This window comes from Cervus elaphus, chromosome 2 (assembly GCF_910594005.1).
Source record: "Cervus elaphus chromosome 2, mCerEla1.1, whole genome shotgun sequence".
NCBI lineage: Eukaryota > Metazoa > Chordata > Mammalia > Artiodactyla > Cervidae > Cervus > Cervus elaphus.
Genome location: NC_057816.1, coordinates 41,511,840 through 41,536,398, shown reverse-complemented (window position 1 = coordinate 41,536,398; position 24,559 = coordinate 41,511,840). Strand labels below are relative to the sequence as shown.

At 41.6% G+C, this 24,559-nt stretch overlaps 1 long non-coding RNA gene across 1 annotated transcript in view; it reads left to right on the top strand.

The window, feature by feature from the left end:
- LOC122676827 overlaps positions 1 to 24,351 on the top strand; it is a 77,274-nt gene extending 52,923 nt beyond the window's left edge. The window contains exons 4-5 of the long non-coding RNA XR_006335645.1: positions 18,835 to 18,988; positions 23,949 to 24,351. This is a non-coding gene — a long non-coding RNA (uncharacterized LOC122676827). The remainder of the gene's footprint in view (positions 1 to 18,834; positions 18,989 to 23,948) is intronic.
- The last annotated feature ends 208 nt before the right edge of the window (positions 24,352 to 24,559 follow it).

Sequence of the window (24,559 nt, the reverse complement as noted above, 5' to 3'; positions counted from 1 at the left end):
AATTTCATTTTGTTCTGTATCCTTATGAGTTAGATGAGTCTCCTATAAGCTATAAGTAGTAGCTTTTCTTTAATTTCACTCTGATAATCTGTATCTTTTAACTGTTAATTTAAATCCTTTTAACTGTAGTGTTACCACTGTGTGCTTATCTTATTTTGTGCCTTATTTACTTACTGTTTCTTCTTAATCTCCTATTGCATAGATCACATTTAGTTTATTCCTCTCTTTTCCTCCATGTTTGAACGTTAGACAATCTTCTCTATTTAACATGCGTGCCTGGGTGCTAAGTCGCTTCAGTAGTTTCTGACTCTTTGCCACCCAATGGACCGTAACCCGCCAGGCTCCTCTATCCTGGGAGTCTCCAGGCAGGAATACTGGAGTGGATTCCCATGCCCTCCTCCAGTGGATCTTCCTGACCCAGGGATTGAACCCTCGTCTCCTCCGTCTCCTGCATTGGCAGGCGGGTTCTTTACCAGTGTACCACCTGGGAAGACCTCCTCCACTGCAGGACAGAGGAGACTGGGGGGTTCATGTTTGTAAATGCCCACACTTAGGTCTTTGCTTCACTATTCCTCATTCTGAGTTGAGTTTCTTTCTTCCTGAAGTACATTTTGTAAGTCCACTTAAAAGAAGTAAATTTTGTAGACTCATTTCCAACAATAATCTATTCATGGAAAGCCACTTCAGTTTTTACTTGAAAATGTATTTATTTTGACCTCACATTGAAGTATAGAGTTTTGCACTGACAGTTATTCATCTCAGCACTTTGAAAATCTTTCTCATTGTATTTTTATTTCTATCACTGTTGTTGAAAAGATGACTGATGAACAATTATTTTCTTTATTAAGTAAATTGTCGTTTTCTCTGATTGCATTTAGGGTTTTTTCCCCTAGGTATTTCTCAGTTTTATAATGGTGTGTCAAGGTGAAGCTTACTTTTTATGAATTTTGCTTGCAATGTGCTTACATTTTCTGAGAAGTCATCTATTTCACAAATTCTGGACAAAGTCTTTACTATAATGTAAAATATTTTCTCTTTCTTGTTCTCACTGTACTTTCTTTCTGAAGCTCCTTATAAACACATAGCGAATTTTCTTATTCCATTCACGATGTCGTTGAACTTCTCTTTTATTTTTCACTTCTAATTCTCTTTTCATCTGAGTTTAATATGCTGTTGAATGCACGCAATAGGTTTTTAATTTCATTGACTGTATTTTTAATTTCTAGAATTTGTATTTGATTATTTTCAAAACAGTGTATTACTTTTATGATGTCCTGTTCTTTTATTATATGTTAATATATTTACTTATGTAGTCACTTAAAGTGTGTATTTTAGCTAACGAAACTACATGAGCCTTGAGTCTTACTTGATAAAATTGTTTCCCAGGGGGATACAGGTTAACAGTTCTGATATCACCAGACGTATGCCCGCCAGATATGGATAACTATTTGAAAGGAGGAAACAAGAGTGATCTCTGTGGCAGTGGATTAGAGGTGGAGGCATCAATGTGAGCATATGGTTAGCTTTATGTGGTTGCAGAGCTTAACATATAAATATTGGTAGGTAGTGTCTGCACATAGGTAAGTGTACATATATTTCTTTGTTCTGTTAACTGAAAAGTCTAGAAGCAATGACGGCCCCAGAGTAATGAACCCACCTAGCATCAAGATTGTGATTTCTAGTGTCATTTGCAACTGAAGAAAGCAAGGCTTCTCAGAGAAAGGGCTGATTCTAGGACTGGGGCAGGAAAACATAAGAAATACTGGAGCATTTGTAGGACCAAAAATGAAGAACTTGCTTTAAAAAAATTAACGGAGACCCACAATGATAGGAGTATGCCAGAGGGACACAGAATCAGCTGAAAGAGCTTCCAGTTGCCAAAGCCGGAAGAATTAGAGCAAAAGAAGAAATAAAACCATATTTGTTTATAACATGAATTATAGATTAAATATCTATGAGTCAAGACTGATATAATTTAATGAATAAATAAGTAAATGAGGGAGAACAAATTTTCCACGCAAAAGAGTGATCTGCTGTTAAAGGGGTAGAATGTAACTTTTCACTTCTTAATGTGCTCTGTATACAACTATATCCTTCTAAAGAGGAGAGCGTGAAAAGGAGAAAAAAAGACTTCTACAATTTTACCTGTCTCAGCCAGGTGATCAAAGTCAACATCAATACTGATGAGATATAAGATATTGTTAGTAGAGGATATAGTATACAGTCTATGGGAATTCTCTATAGTATACTCACAACTTTTATATATTCTAAAACTCTTCTTAAATTTCAAATTGTATTTATAGACTATGTATTTTATAGCTTCTATTGCATTATGTCATTATCTAAAGGGTTTAGGAGTCTAATGTCATTTTTTTGAGTGTCTTTTCATTCTTATTCATAGTTGACTTTTCCTGAGAGTTTCACATTTTTTATTATAAATTAATCTTCAGTAAGACTTTATCTTGGGTACTTCTTCATAGCCTGCATTGAAATACTGTCTGTACAGAATGTGTTTTTTATTGCCTCTTCTAGGCACCTGAGGGTCATCACTGACCAATTCCATATCAATTTCTCAGACCACTTCAACCCACAGAAGATTTAGGGTAGTTATTGTAAATTCTCAGAGATACTTTTTTGCTACTCCAAATGGAGGCTTTGTTGAGGTTTTTTTTTTTTTTTTTTTTTTTTTAATCTACCCTTTCAGTTAAAGTGTAGCAGCTTCGATGGCCTGAGATGAGTGGGGGTAGTGGGCAGGGAGAGGTCTCAGTTTTAACAGCCTGCCTCATATGCCTGAAAGTTTTATCTTCTTTTCTAAGCCCTTCTGTTACCAAGCTTGATTATCTGCTTGGTTCAGACAACCACACCCCGGGCTTCTGGGCTCACCTACTTAACCTTTTTCACTTTCCTCTTCATTTATGGCCCCATGCAATTTCTCCTGTTTATGAATTCAGCTATGTAGTTAAAAGGCTCTTTGTTATATTTAGTTCAGAATCTCTAGGTATTTGAATACAGAGATTTATAGTTACCTAGTCTGAAATGTGAATGTGTATCTTGCCCAAGCCACATAGCCAACAAAGAGCTTTTAAAGAGGCTTCCTTACATTTTACTACACTCACATTCTTTTTCCATCTGTCAGGTAAAAATAATAAACATTTATGATTGAATTATCACTAAAAATAATTGACAAATATATCAGTTAATAATTCCAGTTCACAGAAATAGGTTGAATGATGCAGTAGACTAAATTCTGTCCCCACAAAACCTCTGTCCATGCAAAACCTGACAATGTGACCTAATTTGTAGATAGAATCTTTTCAGATGTCATTATGTCAGATGAGATCATATTGGATTTTTGTTCAGTCACTAAGTTGTATGCAACTCTTTGAGACCCCAAGAAATGCAGCATGCTAGGCTTCCCTACCCTTCACTATCTCCCACAGTATGCTCAGACTCATACCCGTCGAGTCGATGATGCTATTTAACCATCTCATCCTCCGCTGCCCCCTTCTCTTTTGCCCTCAATCTTTCCCAGCATCAGGGCCTTTTCCAGTGAGTCAGCTCTTCACATCAGGTGGCCAAATTATCAGAGCTTGGAGCTCTAATCCAATGACTGGTGTCTTTGTCCAGACTAAATCCAGTGACTGGTGTCTTTCTAAGAAGACACTCAGAGAAAGGAGATGCATGTAGAGGCTGAGACTGGAGTCACGCTGCCACAAGGCTCCAGAGCAGGAACAGGCATGGAAAGTTTCTCCCTAAAGCCTGCAAAGTGACAACGGTTCTGCCAACACCTTGATTTCAAACTTCTAGCCTGTAGAACTGTGGGAGAACAAGTTTCTTTTGTTTTAAGCTACTACGTTTGTGGTCATTTGTTATGGCAGCCCTAGGAAATGAATACAAGTGGATTTATTAAATGTCTGACTAAATCAAGCTGCAGAGTTTCTTAGCAGTTCTCCCAGAGGCTCTTCAGAACATATCTGATCCCTGTGTTTCAGTACGGTTCTCATTTTCTTTCATTTCTCACCAGCTACTGACAGTTGTTCTTTGATTACATCTGCAAGTCCTTTTGGTGCACTGGGATGTGATTTATCTGTCTGTCTCGGGGAAGGCCACTACCACCCTACCAATTACTCACCCAGATATCTGCATGTCGTCCTTGTCGCCTTTTTCTCTCTCACTCCATACAGTTAATCAATAACCAAGTTCTGCATCACCTTCCTATCTCTTAAATCCATCCATGTTTCCACAGTTCCAATGTCACTTCTCTAGTCTAGGTCACCATGATGTCTGCACCAGGGTTCTACCTCTGTACCCTGTTTTATATATTTGCTTATCCATCCATCCAACAAATACTAAATAGTCACTATGAAACAAGCACTTTGCAAGGCACTCTGATTGGAGGAGGAAATGGCAGCCCACTCCAGTACTCTTGCCTGGAAAATCCCATGGACGGAGCCTGGTAGGCTACAGTCCATGGGGTCGCAAAGAGTCAGACATGACTGAGGGATGTCACTTTCACTGAACACAGAAGTAAATTGAAAAAAGACTGGGCCTCTGCTTGATAACATAGCATAGGGAGTAGACATTAACCAAATAATCTCACAGATTAATGTAAAACTATCTCAATAGCAAAAGCACTGAAAGAAAGGTTTCATAGTGTTGGGAATGAGGCCCTGTGAAGAGTCTGTTTTCTCCCTCTAGATTGGAAGGCAAAGAAAATATTTGTGAGACCTAAAAAGGATGGTAAAAAGGAATGGTTGAATTTATATGAGTTATCTACATTTATGATGCAACCCCAGTGTTTTTCTAGCTGCTGCTGCTGCTGCTAAGTCAATTCAGTCGTGTCCGACTCTGTGTGACCCCATAGACGGCAGCCCACCAGGCTCCCGCGTCCCTGGGATTCTCCAGGCAAGAACACTGGAGTGGGTTGCCATTTCCTTCTCTAATGCATGAAAATGAAAAGTGAAAGTGAAGTCGCTCAGTCCTGTCCAACTCTTCGAGACCCCATGGACTGCAGCCCACCAGGCTACTCCATCCATGAGATTTTCCAGGCAAGAGTACTGGGGTGGGGTGCCAATGCCTTCTCCAGTGTTCTTCTAGATTTAAACTTTATTCTGTAATAAGCATAGTTTTAATAATTGTTTTAAAACCCACAATCAGTAGGAAATTTACACTTTATAATAAGCATAGTTTTAATAATTATTTTAAAACCCACAACCAGTCAGATATTTAAAATAATCTTAGATGCATGACTTTACCTTATTTGGGATATATTGAGATGAACACAGCAATCTGGCTCACCCATTATCACAGACTGCTTTTTAATGTCCGTTTACGTCAGTCTCTCTCTATAGGCTGAAAGCCTCTGGAAGACTGGGGTATGCCTTGCTCACTTGTTGTTCAGCCTCTGAGTCCTGTCCAACTCTGCGACCCCATGGACTGCAGCACGCCAGGCTCCTCTGTCCTCCACTATCTCCCAGAGTTTGCTCAAACTTATGTCCATTGAGTCGGTGATGCCATCCAACCATCTCGTCCTCTGTTGTCCCCTTCTCCTCCTGCCTTCAATCTTTCCCAGCACCAGGGTTTTTCCAGTGAGTTGGCTCTTTGCATCAGATGGCCAAAGTATAGGAACTTCAGCTTCAACAAAAACCTTCCACTGGATATTCAGGGTTTGATTTCCTTTAGGATTGACAGATTTGATATTGTTGAGGTCCAAGGGACTCTCAAGAGTCTTCTCCAACACCCCAACTCAAAAGCATCAGTTCTTGGGTGCTCACTGTTCTTTGTGATCCAACTCTCACATCCATACATGACTGCTGGAAAAACCATAGCTTTGGCTATTATGGACCTTTGTCAGCAAAGTGATGTCTACTTTTTAAATACAGTGTTTAGGTTTCTCATAGCTTTCCCTCCAAAGAGCAAGTGTCTTTTAGTTTCATGGCTGCAGTCAACTTCTGCAGTGATTTGGAAGCCCAAGAAAATGAAATCTGTCACTGTTTCCACTTTTTTCCCGTCTATTTGCCATGAAGTGATGGGATTGGATGCCATGATCTTAGTTTTTTGAATGTTGAATTTTGAGTCAGCTGTTTCACTCTCCTGTTTCACTTTCATCAAAAGGCTCTTTAGTTCCTTTTTGCTTTCTGCCATTAATGTGGTATCATCTGCACATCTGCATATCTTAGGTTGTTGATTTCTCTCCCGACAATCTTGATTCCAGCTTGTGATTTTAGAGCCCAGAATTCCACATGACGTACTCTGCATAGAAGTGAAATAAGCATGGTGACAATATAGAGCCTGGTCATACATCTTTCCCGATTTTGAACTAGTCTGTTGTTCCATGTCCAGTTCTGTTACTTCTTGGCCTGCATACAGGTTTCTCAGGAGAGAGGTAAGGTGGTCTGGTTAACTACCATGCTCCAAAACAATAAAACTCTACTGACAGTACCGAGGAGACCCTAAAACAGCTTTAAAATGTTTCTGAATGAACAGGTAGGCTGAAAATAACAGTGAGACCTGTGGACTCCTTTTCGATAGTTTATTGAATGTGAATGTCCTGAAAATGATAGAAGGAAAAAAAAAACCAGCAGCAAAATATTGGATCTCTACCAAAGATATGCTTTCAAACAGGGTTTTTTAAACCTTTGGCATTGTTTAATTTCATTCACAGATGAGCAAGAGAACTAAGAATCTCAGACTCACTTACTCCCACTCTAAAATATAGCTTGATCCATTTGTCCGAATGATGCTTTAATGTGAAACCCTCCACACAGTGAGCAAACGGTGCCAATTATTTCCTGAACAGCAACAAGTCAATGAACCAAACTAAGTGCCTTTTCTTATCCCCTCATTAAAATTCTTCCCAGTGGTTTAAGTTCCTAAGCACAACATTAAAATATGCTATAATTCAAGGTCATGTTTGTGCTGAATAAATTAGCTTAATTCAAGTGTCACATTGAATATGAATATTGAGTACATGAACGTTTGCTATTAGTGTTTGGAAGGTCCATGGGATTATTGAGTAATCTCTGGATATTAGCATAAAAAACCTCTTCATAGGAAGAAAGATATTGTCCCTTGCCTTTCCTTGAGTGACAGAGTAAACTCTTACGGGTTTTTTTCTTTTTCCATTACTGATTATTTGAAACACGAAGAATGAAGTACTTCTTACTAAGAATATAGTAAATAGGAACAAATGCTAGAGTGAAGTAGGGCTTAGCGTTGAAAGGGATTCTAAAATATTACACACTTGCAGATTGGTTGCACAGACATTAATTTTGATCTGAAATGTGATGGATAGTCTTCATTAGATATGTATTGTTTGGATACATCTCTCATACTTCAGTAATTTGTATTTAACATGGAGCATTCAGCTCCCTTTGATCATAAGAAAATAAGTGTAAATCCCACACACCGATCGATCTTATGTTTGTTCAGAAATATTAATGTAATTTATAATGTTGAAGATACTCAGTCTTTGGAGAAAGCGAAATCAGAAAATAAGTGAGGGTACATGTGGCTTTATCCTTTATCCTCTATTGGGGTTGTGGAATGTTGCCTCCACGTCAGTGCATAGGTCTGCCTCTCTGCTGCTGCTGCTGCTAAGTCACTTCAGTCGTGTCCGACTCTATGTGGCCCCATAGACGGCAGCCCACCAGGCTCTGCCGTCCCTGGGATTCTCCCGGTAAGAACAATGGAGTGGGTTGCCACTCTGTTGAGCCCCTGTTAAAATATGCATCTATAAAAGGTAACAGTTCATTTCTTCTGAGTAACAAAAACAGGTCAGCCTTCCCTCTGAGCACACAGGCCCTGCCAGTTCAAGCCATGGATTCATGATGGGCAGAGATTCTTTCCTTGTATGCCAGTGTTACCCACTGGTAATAGCCGATGTATGCACTGTTTTGAAATGTGCCATAGCTTATTTTCTATGTCTATTTTTATGTGGGGAGAATACAGTGCCAAACATTTGCATAACTGGGCCTAAAAATAAATATTATACCTTCATAAGTGCATCCCACATGGCCTAGTTGTTCAGGTTTCTAGTTTACTCTCCCAAACTTACCAACCAAGGAAAAAAATCTTTCCAGGGAAAGATCCAGGAAATTATAGGCACAGGCATTCTTTGCCAGGTCTCTACAATGGGGTTAACTTGTCTTAAAGTCAGGATTGGTTCCAGAAACTCAAAGTGAAAATATTTCTAGCATCACGCTGGGATAGCTAAGAGTTACAGACTTCATGAGAAAGCTAAGGCCCCTCTCAGGTACAATGAGCCTGAGTTGTTTTATTTGGCTCCAAAGGGACTTTGTTAGATCAAAGAGTCTCACAACCAATATGCCAGTTATATCATTTCAGGCTTTATTTCCTGCAGCCTAAAGCTACCCTCAGAGCAGAGGAAAGGGGGACCCATATGAGAGCATGTTTGTTAGAGGATCTGTCAGAAGCATTAGGCAGCTTGGCCTCCTGCGTCATGCAGATGGTTTGCTCAGGCAGACTTGAGCCCAGTGACAGAAAGCGCCCCTGTGCAGAAGAGTGCCATATTTTGGTACAGTTTTCAAATGCAGGCAGAGAAAGGCTCATGTTGGGCTCTTTTTAAAACTGCAGAATTTAGCTTCTAGAGTCTTATTTCTTTTTCTCCCAAATATGAGTTTCTCTGGCATCAGTTGCCCTAAACCTTACTTGACATGAAAAGCAGTCAAGACAAGAAGACTATTTTTTTAAAGCAATTTGAGATAACTTTCAGGCTCTCCCTGGTGGATCAGTGGTAAAGAATCCATGTGCAATGCAGGAGACTCGAGTTCGATCCCTGGGTCAGGAAGATCCTCTGGAAGAGAAAATGCTAACCCACTCCAGCACTCTCGCCTGGAGAATACCATGGATAGAGGAGCCTGGAGGGCTACAGTCCATGGGGTTGCAGAAGAGTCAGACACGACTTAGCGACTAAAACAAACAACAAAACAGCTATCAAATACAAGTTCACAGGGGAACGATGTGCAAGTATGTCCAAACATTTTGAAACTAGCTATAAAAAGAGAATTTTGTATCTTGGTTTATATCTTGCATACACTGGGGAGAGGAATGAAAAGGCATACCAAGCCTGGCACTCAGTGAGGGAAACAGAGGCCCGTGCGGGATCCTTCCCTGTCACTGGTGACCTTCGCGGACGGTAGCACACGGCCTTAGGTTCCCTTCCTCTGTTGGCTCTTGAGACGGCAGAGCCCACGTCCTTGGATTGTCTGACATTATACCGCAGTGTCCCTAGTGAGAGTCCGAAGGGTAGGATCTGCCTTGGCCCTAGTATATACCACATGGCTCGCTCTGTAAAACGCTCATGACATAGTAACAGTCTTCTTGGGAACTAAGCTGGGACTTATTCTTTTTTTTTAAGTCTTTATTGAGTTTGCTACCATATTGCTTCTGTTTTGGGTTTGGGGTTTTTTTGCCACAAGGCATGTGGGATCCTAGCTCCTGGACCAGGGATCAAGCCCACACCCCTATGCTGGAAGACAAAGTCTTACCCATTGGACGGCCAGGGAAGCCTGAGCTGGGATTTCAAACAGCATCTGTCTACTAAGAATACGTGAAGAAGGAATCTTGATTTAATGTCCCAAATCAGGAAAGCTTAGAAGGAAATATTTCAGCACTGTCGCAGACTCAAATTTGCTAAAGATAATTCATCTAAGAGGGAAAATTCAACATTATGATGGGTAAGCAGCATTGAAACAAATTCATCCAAAGAAATTCATAAAATGTAAACAAAGAATGCAGTGTACACAAGGCAATGTTTTGCTGGCTGAATTCTTTTATGACATTCATCGAATGGAAATAAAGTAATAAAAATGTTCCCTCAAAATATGTTGATTTTTGAGGCAGCATTACTAAAATTTTGGTTAAAAAAATCTGTATTTAACTCAACTTATTGACATCTAAATCAGGTTTTGTAGTATATTTCTGTTTCCCAAAATGGGTGCCAATACAAATTCAGTTTGGTTCAACTTGATATAGCCTTGGGAACGGCTTATAAGCTTAAGTACTAAATCGGGCCCTTGGGATATACAAAGGTCAATCAGAGTCTGGGACGAGAAAACAAAGATACAGATCCAGAATTAGCAAGCATTTATTGAGAACCTACTATGTGTTCTATACTGTTCCAGTTTTTTATCTACTATTCTAGTTTTTTTAATCAAATATTCTAATTCTCAGTGCATCATTTTTGTTTGTTTTTTAGTCATGTGTGCTACAAGAGAGGTGCAAGGAACCAACTAAGAAATTGTTAGCTGAGTAAGAAACAGTGAATAATAATACTAATAAAAATATGGTAGCAAATACTGAGAATGTTCCATGTGCTAACACTGTTCTGAGCATTTGACCTGTAGTAACTCATTTATTGGGTTTCCCAGGTGGCACTAGTGGTAAAGAACCCACCTGCCAACAGGAGACATAAGATATGTGGGTTTGATTCCTTGGTCGGGAAGACCCCCTGGAGAAGGCAGTGGCAAGCCACTCCAATATTTTTGCCTTGGAGAATCGCATGGACAGAGGAGCCTGGTGGGCTAGAGTCCATAGGGTGGCAAAGAGTCGGACACTACTGAAGTGACTTAGCACACACACCTGCAACTCATTTATTCCTCACGACTCTGAGGTAGATGCTATATTCCCATCCTGTATAAAAGGATGCTGAGGAACAGTAAATTGCTTTACTCACCTCTGTTATTAAACATGTGAATTTATCTCCACTCCTTCGAGAAACCCCACTGAAAAGAAAAGAAAAAGGTATACATTTCTAATGACAAAGAAAAGGAGGTAAGACAGAACAGCTGATAGGAGATGTCAAGTCTGTCTGTCTTTTATTTCGACAAGGGTAAGGTGACTGACTGTGAGGCAGAGGATGTGGACTCCTAGGCATAATACAGAAAGAAGCTGAAACCCCAGCAGAACTCTGGGCTGCTCCGGAGTTGGAGGTACGAAATATCAGTGAAGTGGTGAAGGCTGAGCCTGAGAACAGGACGCCAGGGCCCCAGTCCACACCTTTTCTCAGCTGCACGAATAAGTTCCAGGTCAGGGAGGAGAATGAATCGCATGGGCTTGAGAAAGTGGGCCCTAGTAGCTAGAGTCAGACACACAAGCAAGAAGCAGGGCTGACGGACAGAAACGGGCCACTGACTCCCGCACACATCCTGACACCAGAGTGTTTATAAGACTGAATCCCCAAGGGAGGAGCCAGGAGAAACGCAGTCATGCCCAGGAAAAGATCTCCAGATGCCGCCACTGAGGGGCCTCCTGGGAAGGCTGACACGCCATCCAGCCTTGTGAACCCACTTGTTAATAAATCTTCCCCACATTTGGAGGCATTCTCATAACTTTGGAGTGTCTCTTTGTTTAGTAAGAATATTTGATATCACCAGTTATCAACATGCAAAACCAAGGGAAAAGAAAAAAAGGCTGACTGGTTAGGAAGAGAAGATAATACAGGAATAATAAGAAAAATCATCTTCAGAGATAGAGTACATTATGAAACAAGTAAAAGATACCTTAAAAAAATGAAATGAAAAGTAACTTGGAAATAATAATAATAATACTAGAAATAAAACAAGTATTGGAAGATAAAATTGAGACAATCTGCAGGAAGAATAGCAAACATGAAATAGTGTACAAAAGAGAAAAATAAAGTTAAGAAAACCAGAGAATTGATCCAGGATGTCCACTATCCAATGAACAGGAATTCCAGAAGGAAAGCGAAAATAGAGGAGAGGAAATTATAAAACAAACAAAAAAACACAAGTTTCCCTTGTCTGCAGCTGAAAGTGCCCACAAGTATCTGACATGAATGAATCGTGTCCATGTCGAGTAGCATCATGGTGAAAGTTTACAGAACCAGGAGTAAGGAATTGATTCTAAAATATTTACCCAAGGTTAAGCAGTCACACACACAAATACAAAAACAAAATTGCAGTGGATATTCCAGCAGCAAACATGGTAACTATAAGACTGCTGAACAATATCTTAAAAAAGTATACTAAGAGAAACAATTTCTCACAGGAGTTTGCTATCCAGCTGTCAATCAAATGAGTAAGTATCTTTACTCAGGAAACTAGTCAAAAGTTGCTACACCAAATCAGAAGAATGAATCTAGACGGAGAACAGAAAAACCGGGACTCAAGAGTTCCAGTGAAAGTCTGGGCTTAGGGCAGCCCCTTTAAGGGAACTATGCACCAGGCTTAGAGATACACTAGTCCCTAGTGGGGCTTCCCTGGTGGGTTCAGACGGTAAAGAATCCACCTGCAATGCAAGAGACCTGGGTTCAATCCCCAATGGAACAGAGAATACAGACTTCTAGGGTCTCCAGGGAAATATTTTTAAAAATTATTTTGTCTGTTAGAGCATTTGGAAAATTTATGAAGAGGCACTCTATAAGCCTATTGAGAAAATTACCAGTAGGTGTAGAGAAAACTGGTACATAATATAAGTCAACAAGAGTCACTTTTTGCTCAAAATAAAAGATAGTACTATAGATGAATACTACCGGGCTCAGCCATAAACACTAATTATGTGATCGCAATAAAGTAAACATTGACTAGTGATTTAATCCCAAACTGTGAAGCATGTATTTATTTTAAAGGAATAGGAGGAGCAAACCTGAAGGCGGAAGCTAAATTTCAGTCACAGATGAGACAACAGTAGATAATGCCTACATTTTATAAAGAAAAAATAGCAGTAAAAGCATATGATTCAAAAATATGGACATGAATACCAAAACAGTTTCAGAGCAGTTACCTCTGGGGAATAGAAATAGGGATGTTAAGGAGAAGAACCAAGGACTGTTTACTTTAATAATCATTTTGTATTATTTAATGTTTTTTAATTTTTTATTATTTCAATAATTAGGTTGCAGTATGTAATGTTTTCTAATTTTCTTTTCTAAATTATTTCAATCATACATATAAAGGTAGAGAATTCATATATTAAATTCATGTAATTGTGGCAGATTTTTAAAAATATATTGTTGAAGTTTGGGGATACTTTCTAATCCCATTCCTATTCTTTCCCTCCCTGCAAAAATTGCTATTCTGCAGACCTTTGTATATTTTTATACCATCGTCATGTGAGTTCACCTCTACAAATAAAATGTTACACTGTTTTCAGACTTTCAAACTTGATAGAAACAACATCATATTGTACATGTCATTTTGCAATTTGCTTTTTCATTACATACTATGTTCCTGAGATTTAACTATGATGACGATAGTTTCAGATCATTTAACTGCTGTCTATATTCAGTCGAATGCCTCCTGAGAAATCTGTATGCAGGTCAAGAAGCAACAGTTTGTACCAGACGTGGAACAATAGACTGGTTCCAAATTGGGAAAGGAGTACTTCAAGGCTGTATATTGTCACCCTGTTATTTAACTTATATGCAGAGTACATCATGTAAAATGCTGGGCTGGATGAAGCACAAGCTGGAATCAAGATTGCCAGGAGAAATATTAATAACCTCAGATATGCAGATGATATCACCCTATGGCAGAAACTGAAGAACTAAAGAGCCTCTTGATGAAAGTGAAAGAGGAGAGTGAAAAAGTTGGCTTAAAGCTCAACATTCAGAAAACTAAGATCATGGCATCTGGTCCCATTACTTCATGGCAAATAGATGGGGAAACAGTGGAAACAGTGGCAGACTTTATTTTTTGGGGCTCCAAAATCACTGTGAACAGTGACTGCAGCCACGAAATTAAAAGATGCTTGGTCCTTGAAAGAAAAGCTATGACCAACCTAAATACCATATAAAAAGCAGAGACATTACTTTGCTCACAAAGGTCCATCTGTCAAAAGATATGGTTTTTTCCAGTAGTCATGAATGGATGTGAGAGTTGGACTATAAAGAAAGTTGAGTGCTGAAGAATTGATGCTTTCGAACTGTGGTGTTAGAGAAGACTCTTGAGAGTCCCTTGGACTGCAAGGAGATCAAACCAGTCCATCCTAAAGGAAGTCAATCCTGAATATTCATTGGAAGGACTGTTGCTGAAGCTGAAACTCCAATACTTTGGCCACCTGATGGAAAGAGCTGACTCATTCGAAAAGACCCTGATTCTGGGAAATATTGAAGGCAAGAGGAGAAGGGGACCACAGAGGATGAGATGGTTGGATGGCATCACCAACTCGATAGACATGAGTTTGAGCAAGCTCTGGGAGTTGGTGATGGACAGGGAAGCCTAGCGTGCTGAAGTCCATGGAGTTGCAAAGAGTTGGACATGACTGAGTGACTGAACTGAACTGAACTATGTTTAACCAAAAGAAGATAGCACAGTCTACCTCCTTGTCCTCCTGTTGATGGACATTTGAAATTTTTCCAGGTTTTGAGTATTATCATGAATATCGTAGTAAAGATTCTTGTATCGTGTCCTCTGGAAAAATGAAATAGAAGTGCATAACACAGGGTTTGAATATATTTAAATTTACTAAATATAACTAAATGAGCTGTTCACAGTAATTCCATCAATTATATCTCCTGTCCCCACCCCAAGGATTGTGTGATAATTCAGTTACTCCAATCATCACCAAAGCTCCCTATTGAGGGCTTGAGCTCCTTAGGATACCTACAGGTGTTTCATCAAGACAGTCCTTTCTGCTGAGGATGTTGCTTTTTTAAAAAAATTAATTTTTACTGGAGTATAGTTGCTTTACAATATTGTGTTAGTTTTTACTGCACAGCAAAGTGAATCAGCTATGTTGTTGTTTTTCAATGGCAAAGGCATGTCTGACTCTGTATGACCCCATGGACTGCAGCACGCCAGGCTCTTCTGTCCTCTACTGCCTCCTGGAGTTTGCTCAAATTCATGTCCATTGAGTTAGCAATGTAATCTAACCATCTTATCCTCTGTTGCACCCTTCTCCTTTTTCCTTCAGTCTTTCCCAACATCAGGGTCTTTTCCAGTGAGCAGGCTCTTCGGTGGCCGAAGTATTGGAGCTTCAGCTTTAGCATCAGTTCAGTTCAGTCGCTCTGCTGCTGCTGCTGCTAAGTCGCTCAGTCATGTCCGACTCTGTGTGACCCCATAGATGGCAGCCCACAAGGCTCCCCCATCCCTGGGATTCTCCAGGCAAGAACACTGGAGTGGGTTGCCATTTTCTTTTCCAATGCATAAAAGTGAAAAGTGAAAGTGAAGTCTCTCAGTCGTGTCCAACTCTTAGCGATTCCATGGACTGCAGCCTACTAGTCTCCTCCATCCATGGGATTTTCCAGGCAAGAGTACTGGAGTGAGTTGCCATTGCCTTCTCTGGTTGAGTGGCTCAGGCATGTCCAACTCTTTGCGAACCCATGGACTGCAGTATACCAGGCTTTCCTGTCCATCAACAACTCCCAGAGCTTGCTCAAACTCATGTCCATCGAGTTGGTGATGCCATCCAACCATCTCATCCCCTGTCATCCCTTTATCCTCCTGCCTTCAATCTTTCCCAGCATCAAGGTCTTTTCCAATGAGTTAGTTCTTTGCATCAGGTGGCCAAAGTAATGGAGTTTCAACTTCAGCATCAGTTCTTCCAATGAATATTCAGGACTGATTTCCTTTACGATGGACTGGTTTGATCTCCTTGCAGTCCAAGGGACTCTTAAGAGTCTTCTCCAACACCACAACTCAAAAGCATCAATTCTTTGGCATTTAGCCTTCTTCATGGACAAACTTTCATAAATGTACATGACTACTGGAAAAACCCTAGCTTTGACTATATGGACCTTTGTTAGCAAAGTAATGTCTCTGCTTTTTAATACGCTGTCTAAGGCTTCCCAGATGGCTCAGTGGTAATGAATCCCACCACAATGCAGGAGACATGGGTTCGATCTCTCGGTCAGCAAGATCCCCTGGAGAGGGAAATGACCAATCATTCCAGCATTCTGGCCTGAGAAATCCCATGAACAGAGGAGCCTGGTGAGCTACAGTACATGGGTATCAACAAGAGTCGGCCACAATTGAGCAACTAACAACAGCAAAATGGCTTTAAAGGGCCAGATGTCGGGATGCATCAGCTGTATACACACATAAGTCCCCTCTCTTTTGGGTTTCCTTCCCATTAGGTCACCACAGAGCACTGAGTTGGGTTCCCTGTGCCCTGCAGTAGGTCCTCATTTGTCGTCTATTTTATACATAGTGTCAATACTGGATATGCATCGATCCCAGTCTCCCAGTTTACTCCAGCTGCCCACTGGGTGTCCACACGTTTGTTCTCTACCTCTGTGTCTCTATTTCTGTTTAATAAGATCATCAATACCACTTTTCTAGATTCCACATATATACGTTAATATAAGATATTTGTTTTCCTGGTTTAGCTCACTTTGTATGACAGCCTCTAGGTAGGATTTTGCATTGCTATTCAGTAGTCCACATGGCAAAAACAGTGTTCCTCCTGGGTAAATTTCTCCACGTTTGCTTATAGCTTTTCTCCTAGACTGTCCACTTATCTTGTCTGCTTCCTGAATCCACCATCCACTTGACCACACTCTGGTCTTGTCTCTTCTCTGAAGGTGAGGCCACCTCTGACAGAATGACTCTTCCTTCCACAGTATTTTATACCCATTTCATAGTTATAACTCACTGTCTATGATTAATTAGACAACTTTTCTTAAACATGGGTTCTAGCATCTGAATTTACTCTAAGGAAGTAAATATTATCAAGACTGATGATAAGAAGGCTTTGTCTTTACAAACGGCTCTGCAGATTTGCAAACTTGATCTCATGGCCATTATCATGGTTGTTTTTAAAAACTTTTTTAGTGCAGGAGGACTCTTGACAAAAAAAATAAAATAAAATCATCGCCTCCCCCCATGGTAGAAGTATAGTACATACTGATTCAGCAAATACATAGTGATATTGGACTATTGTGATTTTAAGATCACTTCTAAATAGACTTTATGTTATTAATTACAAGAATATCTACATACTTTTGAGAAGTGTCGGGTGTGTCATGATCTGCACATTGAGTGGTACATTCAAGGATGTTCTCAGATTCAAAACACAGGTATTATAGCTTGAAAAATACAGAATCTGTTCAAAGCAATTTAAATTTTGTCTAAAGTCTCCATGAGACGAGTCATAGGAGAGCCATTAACTACACGCAGCAAGTCATCTTAAAAATCGCTTTCTCCTCTTCACTCTGTTTATTTCTCGCCTTAGCTCTCTACTCTGTCTCTATACTTCCCAAACTTGCTCCAAACTCAGCCTCAGGGGCTGTTTCTGTCTCTGCCCTTGTCGCTCAATGTCACTGGCTACCTCCCCTTCTCCTTCCCCGAATCGAGTCCCCACATAGTCCCTTTCTGGGCTGAAGCTCTCTCCACTTCCCTGAGCAGAACCACGACCAGGGTCAGCAAGACCAAAATACAAGAATTTTTACCTGAGAAGGCTGGGGTAGGCGAAGCAGCCTGAGTTGATTGTGAGCCTGTCATCTCGATGAACAACTTCTATATTTTCAGTCTGTGGAAATGTGAAAGATTTGCAGTAACTCTTCAGCCCTGAGGGTCCCTGGCCTGTGGTAGAAATGACTACCTCACATTGTACCTTCTTCAAATCTCTGCAGGACCCAGCTTAATAATTTTCACAGTGTGTTTTATGACAGTACAGGACAGCAACATTTTCTAAAGCCAAACTGATTTTGAAACATGTCCACTCCAATAAATCATCATTCCCACCTTGACTAACATACTGTCGCTCGGCTGGGAAAAGAAGTCACAGCCAGCTTTGGAGTGCATTCAGGCTGATCCCAACACCAAAAGAAAAAAAGAAAAGAAAGTATTTTGCTGTTTGTTTACCCCACAAATTGGCCAGTTTCCCATGTATTTTTTTTCCTTACTTACTGACTCACATTTGGCACCCTGCATGATCTATGTGAATATTACTAGAAACCTCGGCAGAATAAAAGTTTAAACGTTGAGCAGGGATGCAAGAGGAAAAGGGGAAGTGGGACAGGAATAAAGAAAACAATTTCTAGAGAATTCTGACACCTCATTTTCTTAGCCAAAATAGGAAAATGATGCCTGTCCCAACCTAAAACCTAAATCTGTACCACGTTAAGTATGTAAGATAAAAAAACGTAAGGCCTTGTCTTCTATTGGAAAATGTCATTCTGGCTTCCTGAAAATGACCAACTGGGAAGTAAAACAGTACAGTAAGTCTCCTACGTATGATCCTTCAACTTTTGGACTTTCACAGGTTCGAACCTGCATTGCATCAGTATTGAAAGGCATCAATGCATCAGTTGGCGTGAGTGAACGCGCAGTTTGCCCTCGTCTCTGCTGCTGACGATCCCTCAGCTCTCCCATCTCCCACCTCCTCTCCTCCCTCCAGTCAGTCACTGTTCTTGCCTGTTCACTCGATGCCAGCCCCTCTATGCCAGCTATACTACTATACTTTACAAGGTACTATACTGTAAGATTCAAATGTTTTATTTTTTTGTGTTTACTTTTATGTATTATTTATGTGAAAAGTACTATAAACCTATCAGAGTACAGTGTTACAAAGCTGACTGTGTTAGTTGGGTATGCAGGCTAAGTTTGTTGGACTTACACACAAATTGGACTTACAAACGCACTCTTGGAATGGAACTTGTCATATGGAGGGCACTTACTGTAATGAAGAAAAATAAATAAATAGGCAAGCACAAAAATAACTAATAAGTGCATACCTACATGTATTGCCATGTGCCGTGAATTGGGAGGAGGAGAGAGTGCAATGAGAACACCAAACCAGATGCCAGAAGCTTTGCTTGAAGACTAGGCTTTCCCACCAAAGGTCCAGGTGCAAGTGTTGATTCTTTTCATCTCCATCTTCCTAAGGTGGTTTTGGCTATTTTTTTTCTAGGTCCCTAAGGTTTCTTGCAACACTGTGAATCAGAATTCTGAAATTCTGTAATCAGTCTAACATATTTACCCTTGTTTCTAAAAACAAACACTGTGGAAAGAATATTAAATTTGGGATCAGAAGAAAGAAGTTTGGATCCTCGCTGTGCCCTCAGGTCTGTATGATTTAGGGCAAGCCACGGTCTTCTTTCCTTCTTCTGCTCCTCCTCTTCTTCTTCCTCATTATTATTATTATCATTACTGTCATTACTATTACTTATTATTTCCTCAACATGTGATGATGTTTTCTTAAAGTGTTGCTGAGGTTGGATACCATAAACAAATGTATACTCTAAATGATAAATCACTAAACAAATATTTGTCATTAATATTTGCATGGCCCTGTTGACAGGACTTAGTACTCATTTGGTAGTGAGATGGTGGTTGGTTGAAATTTCCCAGGATAAAAGCTAAGATATACCATCTTTCCTCCCCAAAACAGTTATTTGCACAGACCCAGGAGCCAAAACCATGAAATAGTCTTATGATCCTTCATTCTATGTTAAAAATCTGAAACAATTTCCATAATAAGAGATAGGAAAGATCACCAACAGTATCCTTCAAGTAATTAAAAACCTATCATTATAGTTCTTGTTGTTGTTCAGTTGCCAAGTCATGTCCAACTCATTGCGATCCTGTGACTGTGGCATGCCAGGCTTCCCTGTCCCTCACCATCTCCCAGAATTTGCCCAAGTTCAAGTCCATTGAATTGGTGATGCTATCCAACCATCTCATCCTCATTATAGTCATTTTATACCAATCGTTATAGTTCTTTTCTTTTAATTAAATGAGCCATGGAATAATGCCCAAGTCAGCTCAGGTTGCTATAAAAAGTCTCATAGACTGAGTTATAAACAACAGATATTTATTTCTCTCAATTGTGAAGGCTGGCAGTCTGAGATCATGGTCAGCTCCCGTTGAGACTCTTCTTCCAGGGTACAGACTGCAGACTGTTCATTGTATCCTTGAATGGCAGGAAGAAGCAAACTAGCTCTCTGTGCTCTCACAAGGGCATCAGTCCTGAACATGAGGGCTCCATCCTCCTGACCTAGTCACCTCCCAAAGGCCTTACCTCCAAATACCATCACATTGGGGATTAAATTTCAACATATGAATTTGGGGCAGACACAAACATTCAATCCATAACAAATAGTGTTATACCAAAGCAAGAGAGAAAACTCAGCAAATTCAAACACACAGTGTCACTCCATAAAGTCTACAGTGCAAACCGAATTCTGTACCATTTATATACCTCAGGCTTCCCTTGTAACTCAGATGGTAAAGAATCTGCCTGCAATTCAGGAGACCTGGGTTTGATCCCTGGGTTGGGAAGATCCCCTGGAGAAGGGAAAGGCTACCCACTCCAGTATTCTGTCCTGGAGAATTCCATGGACTGTATAGTCCAGGGGGTCACAAAGAGTTGGACATAACTGAGCAACTTTCATTTTTCTACACTTGAGTTTAGAGGGAAAACAGTCCATCCGTGGGTATTTATTTTCCCTTCACCTTCAGCACCTTTGGATTTTTTTTCTCCTCCTGACTTTTAAACAATTTTACCAAACCCTTATTGTCTACCTGACCAAGAGTTACCAAGAGATACTTACTCTGGGGGAAAATAAATTAAAAATTAGTGCTAGCTGCCATCTTCACATTGAAGGTTATGCAAATGTTCATCTGTTCCTTTGAAGCTTTGAACATCCTGTGGGAACAACAGCCTCTTTGCCAGAATTCGTGTTCTTACTAATGTTTAAAATCAATGTACACTTACCTGTGGCTCAGAAGCAAGCCAGTCAACAGTTTCTGCAATATTAGAATGATCAGAAGGTCTGCTTCCAAATGGTCAATCGCATGCCAGAGATGTGGTTCGCTTGGGCCATTGTAAACTTCAGATTCATGCCAATGAGCCTTTCTCCCGCTGCCCCCACAAGCTGGTGGACTGGAACAGTCTCATCCAGGGAAGCCTGAGAGACTGAGAAAATAACTTACCCAAACTCTTAAGGTGCTCCTCCTCCCTCCCTTCCTAAATGGAATGAAATTTAATCAAATGAAATTGTCCTGGAATTGGATATTCGGATTAACGTCTAAATAGGCAGAAATCCCCCACCCCTTTTGTAACGCTCTGGCTGAAAAAGAAAAATCTTTCCAAAAAGTAGAGTCCAATTTCCTGGCTACATATGGGGTGTGAACCAGTGCTGAATGTTTTAGAAATCTATCGTGTCTTAGCGTAGTCATAGTCTGCTTCCCAGGCGGCTCTAGTGGTAAAGAACCTGCCTGCCAATGCAAGACCTAAGAGACAAGGCATCTCTACCTGGGTTGGGAAGATCCTCTGGAGGAGGGCATGGCAACACGCTCTAGTATTCTTGCCTGGAGAATCCTGTGGACAGAGGAGCCTGGTGGGCTACAGTCCATGGGGTCACAAAGGAGGGCTGGGGGAGAAGGTGAATGTCTTTGGGGTCTATGGACAGTGGCCATTTCGCAGGATGTTCCTTGGGACACTTGGAAGACCCCTCCAGTCTTCTAGCTCCCGGCAGAAATGCCTGTTCATTTACCATCAGGACTTTATAACTTTGGTTTATGATCTGACCCTTGCTTAGTCAACAGACACTATTTATTGAGCACTTGCTATGTACCTGGAATGGTACTGGGATCTGAGGTTGTATTCAAAGACTGTTTTGGATAGATGGATAGATAGATGATGAATAGATAAGAGTTGTTTGTTTTTTAATCACACTAAGATCAAAGTTCAAAATCCCATCTGCCTGTCTAACTTTCTGCCTTGGTGCTTTCTCTCTCATGCACTCCTCTGTAACGCACTGCCTTTCTTTCTACTCCTCAGACTTTAAACTCACTTCTGCCTCAAGGTCCTTGCACATTCCCTGTTTCTGGAACACTGGACCTACATCCCTACATTCAGGTCTTTGCTCAGATGTTCCCTCTTCATAGAGGTCTCTCCTGACCAGCGTATCTAAAGTAGCTATTTCACCCCTCACTGTTGCAACATCCTAACGTCATTCTCTGCATGACTCCGATTCCTACTTTAAAAATTAATATGTGATTTCTGTACCACTTGTATGTCACTTGTCATCCTTTTGCACTCGACCGTCTTCCTGCATGTCTGTGTTCCCCCGAAGACTGCCCCGAGGTCTGAGCTCCATCCTTACCCTACAGACGCCCTCCGGTCTCCACGCCCTGGTCATAGTGCAGCCTCATAAACGTGCACTCAGTGAATTACCACGGGGCATACCCTAAATTTACCCTTGCAAAATAAACTTTTGCAAAAATAAAAATAAGTAATAATGTCATTTTGGCATTTACCTTTTTCATAAAAGTGTAAAAAAAAAAAAAAAAGTACTGTCATTCTGTTTAATTGAAGGCACAGCCAGGAAGGGTCTGGTTAATTGTGGCTTTCTAGTTGGGGCTCTCGAGGCAATGGCCCTGTCCCACCGGCTTCTTAGCATCTCTGTCAGTGCCCCAGAATGAAGTGTCTGGGGAACATAGGCTGCTCTTGAGAACCGGAGCAGGTCTGCTGGGGGGATTCAAACTGCCCACTAGTAGTATTCATTGTGAGTCTGTTTCCTCCTAAAAACACAATCAGGGTGACAAGTGCACATATTTTTAGTCTTTTGCAATTGAAAAAGCACTTTGACATGAGTCTTGTCCTTATCCTAGGCTGTTTGCTCCTTGGATAGGAGAGACTCGGTTTGGAAGTCAGGCTACAGAGAACAAGCAGGGGTATAAACCCTCTTCCGGAAAGACAGCAGGGAGGGTTTGGTGTGAGCACACCCCAGCACAGCTTCTCCTGAAACAGGAAGAGGGACGCGCCGTCTGTGTCCTCGGACGCCGGCAAGCCGGAGGGCAGGCGCTGCGAGGCACCGTGGTTAATAATGGCGGTGCTACGTGCTGTGCGGTGCTTAGTCGCTCCGTCGTGTCCGACTCTTTGCGACCCCAGGGACTACAACCCTCCAGGTTCCTCTGTCCATGGGAGTCTCCAGGCAAGAATACTGGAGTGGATTGCCATGCCCTCCTCCAGGGGATCTTCCCAAGCCAGGGATCGAACCCAAGTGTCCCGCATTGCAGGTGGATTCTTTGCTGTCCAGCCACCAGGGAAGCCCTGAATAATGGCTACCAACTACCAAGTACCCGCTAGGTGCCATACCCTCAAAAAGGCAAAAATAACCCACCTGGGACTTCCCTGATGGTACAGCAGGTAGGAATCCACCTGCCAATGCAGGGGACGTGGGTCTGATCCCTAGTCCGGGAAGAGCCCACACGCTGCGGAGTAGCTAAGCCCGTGCTCCACAGCGGCTGAGCTCACGTGCTGCAGCTAGCGAAGCCCATGTTCTCAGAGCCTGTGCACCCCAACAAGAGAAGCCACCGCAATGAGAGGCCCACGCACCGCGGCAAAGAGTAGACCCTGCTCACCGCAACTAGGGAAAGTCCATGCAGCAACAAAGATCCAGCACAACCAAGCGTAACTAAATAAATAAAATTATCCCCCAAATAACCCACATGATTGGGTTGGATTTGCTGGGAGATGGGTGTTGGAGAGCAAAAAGGCTTTTTTGCAAACCAAACCTCAGAAACCGTAACCCATAATAGGTAACACAAACCAGCAAAAAGGAGCTTCCCTGTTTGGTGATAGGTGATGGTGGAGCCCTCCTGGCTTCTCCCTCCCTTCATTTGTCACTCCTATAGCCTGGAGACAAAGTGGGGGATGCCCAGGGCCATGCAGAGCATGGTTGGGAAAACAGTATGTTGGCTGGGAGGGTAGAGAGGAAGCGAAACAGGGCAGAAAAGTGGCGGGGAGAGTCATTTTCTTGTGTGGTTTTCTGGCTTTACCTGACCTCTTCCCCCACACCCTGATGAAGTCCCTCCCCCATCTGAGAATCACTGTGACCCTGAGCAACATCCTGAAACAGACATGAGCCTCCTGGTCATCAGCCGCCGCCCTTCCCAGGCTAGATATTTGCTGCTGGGAGAGGCGATTGTCCTGGACACTTTCCTCATTTCTCTCCATTTGCACCCCACTGTGGAGGCGGGAAAGGAAGTCATAATGCTGTCTGCTTCCCTCCCCAGCATCCTTGAGTCCTTGAGCTGTAAAATGCATCCTTGCCGCTGAGAGCTCCGCCTGCAAACTTCAGGGAACCTTGAGAAGTTCGACCTCCTTGCAGCACCTCCATCCTTCTTGCCGGGCCCTGACAGGTATTGATTTATCAGGGACATGAATGGCCCGGGGAGCTCACCTCGCCCCGACTTCCGCGGCCACCTCTCAGCGGTGTTTGGCGAAGACTCAGGAGCTTGTCATCTATCATACTCACCTTCCATATTCCAGACAGCCTCCCGGGATGTTTTCCTATCTTGTCACTGCTAATAGAGCCCTTACCTGATAGAGGGTCCTGCCAGCTTCTGCCCTTCCACCAACACAACCCCCTAGAATAACTAGAGCAATGAAAATGAGGAAATAAAGCTTTGAATGTAAATATCATAGTACTTTTTAAAAAACACATTGGCTTTGGAATTGGGCATAGGTAAAAATACAATGTCTCCTTTTTTCTATAAAATTGAGTGAACCAGGGCTTTGCTGGTGGTCCGGTGGTTAAGAATCTGCCTTGCAATGCGGGGGACACTGGTTTGATTCCTGCTCCGGGAAGATTCCACATGCTGCAGGGCTACACTAAGCCCATGTG